Genomic DNA, 11,119 nt, shown 5'->3' on the forward strand with positions numbered 1-11,119 from the left:
GCCGCGCCCCTTTAAAACGGTTCCTCATGTTGTGGTGACCCCCCAACCATAAAATTATTTTTGTTGCTACTTCATAACTGTAATTTTGCTACTATTATGAATCGTAATGTAGATATCTGATATGCAGGATGTATTTTCATTGTTCGCGACCCACAAGTTGAGAACCGCTGCTTTAGAGCATCTCCAGCTTGCTCCCCTTCTGAGTTTCATTGGATTGGATCAGGTCAACCTGATTTCAATAAGGGATATAGAGGCCGAGCCATTAATGACATTTTTGGAAACCAGTTGTGACAGCATCCAGTCCGTCTTAGAAGTCCCATGAGTTATTTTTTAGTTCTTGAGGAAGAAAAGGATTCCTTTGAGTCTTTCAGGATTAATTAGTAGCCTATCTTCAGATATAAGGTGGCTAAGGTATTTTATTTGGGGCAAATAGAATTGAAGCTTGTCTTTTGAGACCTTATGTCCTTTGATAGCTAGCTGTTAGAATAGATAAATTATGTCCTTTTGGGAGCCTAGCAATGTCCTAGAGCATAAAAGTAAATTATCCACATATTGGATTGGAGTGGAATCTCTGGGAAATTCACCATCATTTAAATCAGCACTTAGTGTCTGAGAGAAATAGGTGGGACTTTCCATATCCCTGGGGCATTACGGTCCACGGGAATGGCTGCTAATAGGGTATGTGAATTTAGAGCCACAGAATGTCTGGGAATAACTGTTTTATTTATAGCTCTGAGGTTCTGTACAAATCTCCATATTTTTTCAATGGAAGAACAGTTTCACGGGGGCTCATGCATGGAATTATAACCCCCTTCTAAAGTAATCTTGTATCGTGGGCTTAATTCCAGCTTATTGCATCAGGTCTTAAGGGATATTCATGAATACTAGGTAGAGGCAAAGTATTGTCAATAGTTATTTTGAAAGGAATGGCTGACTTAATCTTGTCAATATCTGCATTGGAAAGAGCCCAGAGTTCCATAAGAATATTCTGCAGCAAATGTTTAGCCTGGAGATTAGTTTCTGTTTGTGGGGGTTCCTTTAAAATCATTATTTTTCTCCGGAGGTTCAGCATCTGATTCATGTAGTTCTAAGTAGATTTCACCCTTCTGAGAAAAGGATAGGTGGACATCATGGCTTCCAGGAAAGTCTCACCTTTCAGGTGAATTGGGGTAGATTTGACTATAAAATTATATGTTGCCATGTAACATTCCCTAGCTGGAAGGGAAGAGGTTCTGATTTGAAACAAACATTGGTTGATTAGATATACCTACCGTTTGTACGAAGCTTTACTCTGAGGCAGAAGGCAACTTAGTTGGGTAGAGTTAAGAAAAAATAAAGTAGCCCCCATACCTACAAGGACCTTCGTAATTTCTCCTTATAAGGTAATTTCAATTTCTCCAAAAGTATTGACAAGGAGAAAGGGAAATACCCTCCCATAAACCTCAGATCTGCTCTATGCTTTCTCCTGCTTCTTTTCTTTTTCTAAATCCATTTCCGTTTTCTGCAATCCTTCTTCAGATGACTGGCTTTTTACAGTAAAAACAGGCTCTCCTTTCCCCTCAGAGAAAAGGGCTTCAGGGAGCTCTGACCTCATTGCTTTGTTGCTAGAGCTGTAAATTCATGATTCTAGTAGCTTTTTCCCCCCATTTCTTTTGAATAGTTTTAAATAATTGATCGGCTAGATTTGCTAGTTTATCAGCATGTGTGGTTGGCCAGTTTAATTCATGTTGTTAAATCAGAGTTACAAGCTACTCATCTAATTCTTCCAAAAATGCTGAATTGAGCAATGGATCATTTTGATGATTCTTAAAACTGTCTGGAGACAATCCTGAATATTGTTAGAAAGTTTTCTCAAAATGTTCAAAGAAATTAAGTATGTATGGTTCATCAAGTTTTTGCTTACATTGCTAGATTTTTGTTCAGTCTATTTTCTGGGAAAAAAATCTCAGGGGTGGCTTGAAGCTGGTGGGCTAATTGCTTGCATTTTTCCAGGTTTGTTTCTCTTTGTTTTAAAACGTCCTCTAGCCCAGCAGGCGTGGCTCAGTGGTTGAGCGTTGACCTATGAACCAGAAGGTCACGGTTTTATTCTTGATCCCAGCACATGCGTGGTTTGTGAGCTTTATCCCCAGTGTGGGGCATGCAGGAGGCAGCCAACCAATGGTTCTTCTCGTCATTGATGTTTCTATCTCTCTCTCCCTCTCCCTTCCTCTCTGAAATCAATTATATATATATATATATATACATATATATGTATATATATATATTACATATATATTATATATATTATATATATATATATATATATATATATATATATATATATATATATATATATATATTAAGTCCTCTATAGGAATTTTGCAGCAAACCATATTTAGCTATTCTGCTGCTTTGCTCTCAGAAATTAATGATCATATATTCTAACAATAAATCAAATTTCTTTGGGAACCCAACGGAGTCTTAGATAGGATTAGGAAAATCTTTAGTTAGATTTCTTAATTCTGTTTTAGTCCAAGGAGGGGAAATTATTGCTGGTTCCCCTCATCCTGAGGCCACCTTTTCTCTAAAGGGAGCTGCCAGAATTTCTAGCCTATCCTGGCCTGGCTTTCTCTTCTTAGTTTCCCCTAAGCCAGTAGAGGGTGGTGAAGGAGATATGGAGGAGAGAAAGGGAGGTCAAGTCTGGACAAAGGAGCTTAGAAAGTAGCAGGTGGTTGGAGGTGTTGGCATTGAGCTATTTTGAAGCCTTCAAAGACAGTCTTTCAAAGTTTCTTCTTAACTTCCTGAAGAAGATAAAGTTTATCTGTCTTCTTTTAGAGGCTTCTATTTTCCAATCAAGGTAAGCATTCCATTCAAACAGTTCCATTTTAGAGCCAGCTTTTTCCAATTGAGTGCACACAAAAAATTAATCTAGAGGTATCAAAAGAGGCCCATTTTGGCCATCTTAAGCTGATATCACTTTTGGTTAAATCTTCCCATTTCTGTAGATACTTGCAAATTGAAGTGCCACATGAATTTGCTACCAAGCAAAGACTCTGCCCAACACACATAGAAACCAGTACTATGGTGCTGGCTTTTGAGAAAGGAAAAAGCTTTGCTGTGAAGTCAACCCGCAAGGAGACAGGACACCAGGCTCAAATCTGTCTCCAGGGAGCATTAAGGGATTTCAGCACTGCGTCTTCCTGGAAAACAGACCCTTTGCTTCTGAAAGGGTCCCAGTGTTCAGATTCTGGTCATGGAGGGAGAAACTTCAGTGCTGGGTATAATTTGCAACATTTTCTCTTCCGTGCTGGATTCAGCTGCATGACTTGTGGTTTGTTCTCTTGTCTCTGAAAAACAATTCAGTGTCTTGCAAGAAACAGGATAGCTCCAGTTTGAGCTGGTTCTGCAGTTACAAATCCCCCCTTTTTGTTGTTCACTCCTCAATCTTGGGGACTAGTGGCGACAACTGCTATTTCCTATTGATAAGCGGACAAAGTAAGCCAGAAAGAATGCAAGAAAGTAGACTACTAGGACTATACAAGCAAATATCACAACCAGGAAAGTAAAACACGTTGTTTAAACCAACACAATAGCAAGTTAAGGCAGAGAGTTTAGTTGAAAATAATTTAGCTCTTGGAAGGAAACACTCCCCTTTCCAGACATTGGCAGCTCCCAAACCCCCATCCAGTTTTTTAGCTTTTTTCCTTGTATCTGTTTTAGAGGTTGCCCTAGCCTAGAGGTTGCAATACACATTTACAACTAGCCTGTCCTCTTTTAAATAACACTATAGCACTTCATGGGTTGCGTGTACCTTATAACAAAATAACCCAAAGTCTTTCCTCTCATCTCTTATATCATTGCTGTCATTTTACTTATGTATAAACATTCATAATCAAATACTATGTTATTTATTTTGAGCAAATTGTTAGCTGTTAGAGCAATTAAGAATAAGAAATTTTTATTTTCACTCAGTCCTTCTTTGTTTTTCCTTTCACATATATATGTGTATATATGTGTGTGTATAGTTTATTGATTTCAGAGAGGAAGGGAGAGGGAGAGAGCAATAGAAACATCAATGATAAGAGAGAATAATTGATCAGCTGCCTCCTGCACACCCCACACTGGGAATCAGGCCCACAACCCAGGCACGTACCCTTGACTGGAATTGAACCTGGGACCCTTTAGTCCCACAGGCTGACACTCTATCCACTGAACCAAACCAGCCAGGGCTGTTCTTTCTTTCTTTATGTAGATCTGAGTTTCTCACTTAGATGTTCTTTGAAGAGAAGAAATACATAGCATTTCTTATAAGAAGGTCTACCAGCAACAAATTCAATTTGTTTGAGAGTCTCCATTTCTTCAGTTCTGAAGGGTGAGGATATCATTGCAGGGTACAAAGTTCTAGGTTGGTTTTTTATTCCTTGACATTTCAAACATTGCACTCTACTGTCTTCTTGCTTACACGGTTTCTGAGAAGTAGGACATAATTCTTATCTTTGTTCCTCTATAAGTAAAGTGTTTTTTCCTTTAGCTTCTTTCCAAAATCTTTTTTTTTAGATTTTCTGTAACTTGAAAATAAGAAAAAAAAACCATTTGGCATTTCTTTTGCTGAATGTTCTGGTTTGGTATTTTATATCAATTTGTGACCATTTTCAGTCATTATTCTTTCAAATATTTTTTTCCCTCTGGCATTCCCATCATGTGTATGTTGCACCTTGCCCTCAGTCATCAGGTATTCTGTTTCTGATTTCAGTCTTTGCTCGCTTTGCTTTTTGGGTTTTGGGGATTTTATTGATATATCCCTTCACTCAGAGATTCTTTCCCAGCCTTGTCCAGTCTACTAATAAGCATATCAAAGGCATTATTAATTTCCAGTAGTGGTTTTTTTCCTTTCCCCTCTCAAGCATCTTTTTCTGTTTTTGCCTTTTCTTAGGATTTCTACCTCTCATTACATTGTCCATCTGTTCTTACATGCTGTCCACTTATCCATTAGAGCCCTTAGCATATTAATCAGTTAAATTCCCAATCTGATAATGCCAGCGTTCCTGCCATGTCTGGTTCTGATATCTGCTTTGTCTCTTCAAAATGTGTTTCTTTGCCTTCTAGTATGCCTTTCACTTGAGAGCCATTCATGATGCTCTGTGTTAAAATCAAACAGAGCTGCTGCGAAGAGGCCTTTAGTAATGTGGTGCGGTGGGTGGGCGGGGAGGGGTTCTGTAGTCCTGTGATCAGGCCTCAGTCTTTAGCGAGCCTGTGCCTCTGGACGGGACATCACGCGTTTCTGCTTGTTTTCCTCCTCCCCTTGGGTGGGACTGGGTGGCTAGAGTGGGCTGAAGTCCATATCCTGCCCCCCCCCGCCCCCCCCCCCCCCCGCCAGGTCATCTAGGCTTGGGTAAGATCCAGCAGGTTAAGGCCTAGTTAACTAGTTTCTCCTGAGGGCAGGCCTTGTTAAGCACATAATATGCTGGTGTATTTCAAAATGGTTTCTCGGCCCCTCCTCCTTCCAGAGCCAGAGGAGCTCTTCTGTGATATTGACTGTGGGAACCTGGTCAGACTTGTGGAGGTAAATCTTACAGTATTGTGGAGGGACCCTAGGACGGGGTCCCCGGAGTGCAGCTCTCAGAGTTGTCGGCACTGAGCCTCCGGCACCTGGCCAACTGCGCTGGTTTTCCCGGCACTGGCTCCCACAGCCGATTCAGCTCCGGAGTCTCTGCTTTGGGAAGTTGTGACTGCCTGTATTTACCTGTCCCCCAGTCTGGGGCGGGGGAGGAGGAGGGAGGAAAGGGGGGGAGCAGTGCTTTGTTCTGTGTCCTTTTTGTTGTTGTTGTTGTTGTTGTTGCTTTTCAACTCGTTAGATCAGGACAGAGTGGCGAGTTAACAAGCTCCTTATGTGTAGAACCAGAAACTGGAAATCAAATATGCTTTCTTTAAACCCAGCTTTCCGGGCTTATGTGTTTGCTGCTCTGTTTCTCCTCCCCCATCACCTACCTAAGGAAGGATTGTTTCCGGAGATATGTCGTGTAGCCCACAGTCCTGAGAACTTTTACTCCATAGGCACTGTCCAGTTGAACACACAGCCCTGGAAAGCATCGCGGCGCTTAGAATCTCTCCCTTTTCTCTTGGGTCTACTTGCCCTCTCTCTTTGTCATGAGGGCTCCCTGCAGGTGTGCCTTTCTCTGCCGTGGCATCTACTTGTCTTCTGGAAGCGTATTTATTTGAGATAAGGTTGACAGAGTTGTATAAAGTATACGACACGATTTCATACACACTGTGAGCTAATTACCACGATGAATTTACTACATCTGTCACCTTCTACGGTTGCCTTCTTTGGTGAGCACATCACGCTGAGAGAGCAGATCTTAAGCTCTGATTCATTAGCAACATTGCCCCTGCCAGGCCCCTCCTGCTTCTGAGGTTCATCCCTCCAGACGCTTTTCCTTGGCCTGCAGCACCTTTGGGCAGCATACACTTCTGTTTCTCCTCCACTTCCTGTGTTTAAGTGGCCCCAGAGACGCAGCACGTTCCTGGTATTTTCTCGGCCACTGAGGACTATCAGCCTTCCTCCATGTGAATGCAGTGATGTGACTGAAGTGATGGGGACCCAGTGGAAAGGTGAGCCCAGGAATAAGCTTCTTGCCATCTTTCTCTTTTACCCTTGGATCTGTCTGAGGTCTATGGGGCAACTCCCCAGCTCTACCTTAGAACTGCTCTCGAAGCTGCTGCTCTAACAGGGCAGGAATGGCTGAGCAATGGGGCATGCGATGGGTGGAGTGAAGGACATCTGGGTTATTGGGGTCCTGAATGTACTGGCTAAGCGGAGGGGCTCCAGGAGCTCTGTCGGTCCGCTAGGGCATCTCACTAAGAGATAAAATGTAAGTCATGTAGCTGTGCTGGTGTTGAGTCTGGCAGCGCACCCTTGGGACTCTCATAAGCTTGAGATCCCTGTGTCTCTGGGACACCTAAATTTCAGGTGCAAGTCTTCTAGCATCTAGAGAAAGGCAGACATATGGAAACTCCTGGATGTGGGGCTCTATAAGAAAGGTGTCACATATACTAGTATCTAATTGCAGGCATCTTCCAGCTCTAGGAGAAAGTTGAGCTTCAGGCTGGGGACTTTTGGGTGGGAAATGGGTTAGTTTCTTGGGCCTAGATAAACTGGACAGTCCTGGGGACATAAGATGTCACTCAGACCCCTTTGTCCCCTACAGAGGGCAGCCATCACTTGGCTTTGCCTCAGGATAGGTATCTGCCCGGGTCTGACTGCTTTATGTGTACTAATGTTTTAATCTTCCACCTTTGCCCCTGGGGTAGATGCCCAGAGGTAAAATACTACTTCCTCTAGGCTCTGCATGGCTGAGACTCTTCTTATTCACGAGAGCTTCTAGCTTTCATCCTCTATTCTCTAACCTGAAAACGTTGAGATTCAATCTGGGCCTGGGCCTGTCCTTGTGCCACTGCTGAGCTCACAGGTACAGCCAACTTATTAGGTCACGAGTTATTCAGAAACTGCTGGTACTATTGGCCAGTGACCAGAGATCTGGGTGTGCCAACATGCACTTTTATAGACATCTCTGGTCTTTTGACAATTAACTTGGCCTTACGGTCCTAGGGTTAGTGGCAAGAGATCCCAGGAAGCAGCGTGAGGGTGCTTCCTGATATGTCTTCCTCTCTGGGTGAGCCAGGCAGCACAGCCCCTGGGCTCTCTGAGCATGACTCACATGGTCTCATGGGAAGGGGCTGGGCCTCTTGGACTGCGCTGGCAAGTCGGGGGTCAGGACTGAGGATGCTGAAGGACTGCCTCAGTTGGGGTAGCTGGTCTCCTGGGACCACCTTGGAAGGTGTGTAGTTACCATCCACCAGGGGTGGGCTTTGTCTTCATGGGCAGTGTCTGAAAGCTAAGGCAGGGAAGCGGGGCCTCCTGGGAAGCAGGCAGCAGCACTGGGATCCTGGTGGAGATGGGAGTCTGAGTCAATTGGTAACGAGGGCAAATTGGATTCTGGCTCTCGCCCTTCAGGGTGCCTTTGCAGGAGAATTAGCAGGAGAAAGGCTGGTGACAGTCCCTTCTAGTCCCTATGCCCTTGGTTAAGGTGGTTCCATCATTTTTATTAGGTGGGCTTTCTTTGTACTGGAATCTTACTCGGGGACTAATGGGGTGAACAGGCTTTGGTTAAGTTGACATGAGTGACAAGAGGAAACCAATCTTTTAAGGGAGATTCTGTTTGTGGCCTATGCAACTGGAGAAAGCTAGAACGGCACAGGGATGTGTTCACAGAAAAGAACAGGTGTGGTTGCTAGAAGTATGCACGGTCAAGGTGTCCATACCTAGAATGATTGTTTAGACCAGTGATAGCGAACCTATGACATGCGTGTCAGAGGTGACATGCGAACTCATTATTTTGGTTGATTTTTTTTGTTAAATGGCATTTAAATATATAAAATAAACATCAAAAATATAAGTCTTTGTTTTACTATGGCTGCAAATATCAAAAAATTTCTATATGTAACACGGCACCAGAGTTAAGTTAGGGTTTTTCAAAATGCTGATATGCTGAGCTCAAAAGGTTTGCCATCACTGGTTTAGACAGAAGAACCTGGTCAGATTACACAGCAAGGCAAGGGCTCCTGGAATCTTTATACAAGATTCCATTTCCCATCAGGGTCCTTCTGAAGTCCAGCGTTCTTCCAAAACACCATCCTCTACAGTTTTCTGAACCTCTGGTAGAGAGAGTTGAGTTAATCAATGTTCATGGCATATTAGCATCACTGGCCTATACAGGGAGCTTTCCATGTATTATCTTTCCTTATACCCATTCTTCTCTCCCTCTCTATCATGCACAGACAGCCAATGTAATGTGTATGGTATCTGAATGTGTCCTTGCATTATTGTAAGGTGTTTCATGTGCATATACTAACAAGTCCCACCCTTTCTTTTCCCCACTGGTCTTATCTGAAGCACTCACATGATGTGTATACCTGTCTGTTTATCTGTTATGTGATATGCGATGGCAGGTGGCCACCATACCTTCCCTTGCTGCTCTCCTGGGATGTACACTCAATTGCCTCCATCTGTCACCAAACACTGAGAAGAACATTCTTATGTTTGCCCCTCTCTATCTGTAGGACAAACATTTGGGGGTTTACCCCCAGGAATAGAAGTGCTTAATTGGACTAAATGATACCAGATTGTTTTTCCAGAATGTCTGCTCTGGTGCATATTCCCATGACAATGCATGAGTATTTCAGTATCCCTGCGTCCCTATCAATATTTCACATCATTCAACTTTCTAGCACTTACCAGCTTAATGGGCATGAAGGGATCACATAGTGTCATTTGCACTTCTGAGTTCGAACATTTTCTTATAGAGCACTTAGGGTATCCTTGACTTTGCCTTTTCTTTTGGGGTTCCCATCTGTCTTATTTTAAAGGAATTTCTCTTATTCAAAGATAATAGTCCCTCATTGGTTTTATATTGCATTCCAATCTGTTCTCTGAGATAACTTTGTTCATAGTTATCTTCTATTGAACAAAATCTTAACTTTGATCTGACTCAAATATTTGACTTAAGGTTCGTGTTATTAGGGTCTTACAAAGTCGTTTCCTATCCCCAGGTCACGTAGTCTATATTTTCTTTATTAGGTCTCTCTTACAAAATAATTATGGCTAAAGAGCTTTTCTAAAAAGAATAGAAACATACAGTGGGATGGTAGTCAGTTATTTTTCTCTGGAGTAACATGGTTTTTCCCTACTATTTAGACAAGTTTGTCCTTTACCACTGACTCATGGTAGCCTCTTTGTCATAGGTAGTTCCTCTGCACACTTGGCCTTGCTCCTCTGTCTGTCCTAGTGTAAGTGCCAAACTACCTCTCGCTAGAGCACTCTACTGCCGGGGCGGGTCCCCTTCTTCATCCTTCTTTGCAGTTGACTTAGCTACGTGTGGACATTATTCCTTATATAGATTTTAGCATAAATTTGAGTTCTTCAAATTAAACAAGGATTTGGGGATTATTTTGAATTTATGAAGTAATTTGGAGAGAACCAGAATCTTTTAATTCTTTCAAGAACATGGACTACTCATTTATTTAGACTATTTTTTCTTAAGTTAACTCCTAAGAACCTTATGGTTAAGGATATTCCATTTTCCTGACTGGCTAAATTATTAAATCCTAAACAGGTAAACTACTATTTGCCGGAAAAGCAAAAAACAAAAACAAAAGCACTTGGTTGTTTTTTTTTTTTTTTTCTTTTCTTCTGAGTACTATTATGGTAAAGCATTAGACTCCTCTGATTTTGAACTCTTTTTTTTCCCCAGGATAAAACCGGGTTTGTCATGTTGTAACTTTAAGTGCACCATTGGATTCAGTTAGCTAATTTTTCAGTCTTTTGCATCCACATTTGTAAGTGTTGGAACTTGTGGGATCATTTATGAGAACTTAATGTCAAGTCTTTGGCTTTAGTCAAATAAGATATACCCCACTTCCAGATCCTTTACAATAACGTTCAATTTTGTCACAAAAGTAGCACATTATTACTATAGAAAGTAAACAAGCAAAAATGTCACTCTCTGATGACCAGAGATCACCACTGCAATGGTCTAGAACTTCCAGATTTTTTCTACGTATGAAATGAGAACAAACTGCCTATACTATCTTATAACCAGTTTTTCTCAGTCATGGATTGATCTCTTCACATTAAAGTTCATTTACTTAATTCATATTTCAGACTTTTCCATTTGACTCTGAAATGTCCTCTATAGTCTGTCCAAACAGTTCTCAATCCAGTACCATGCCTCACCTGGCTATATCTAGTTTCAGTCTAGTACCATCCCTTTTGATAGTTTGTCCTATAAGGGAGCAGGTTAAGTTGTTCTGCAGAGCGTCACACCTTCTAGATTGTTTTGGTTACTAACTTTTAGTGTTGTCTAGCTTGTCCCTCTATTTTTTATATCCCAGAACCTAGATTTTGCATCTAAATGCTTGATGTAGTCTAGCTGAAAATATTGAACTCGAATCTCTTATAGTGTTAATAAGACTCCATGTTGCAACCTATCAGAAGATATCCTCAGTGATAAGATTTCTACTGGATTAGAGTGACAATTATCTGGCCCTACAATCAATCATACACAGTCTGTATCTCATCTCT

Source organism: Myotis nattereri (assembly GCF_964212035.1).
Source record: "Myotis nattereri genome assembly, chromosome: 13".
NCBI classification, from domain to species: Eukaryota; Metazoa; Chordata; class Mammalia; order Chiroptera; family Vespertilionidae; genus Myotis; species Myotis nattereri.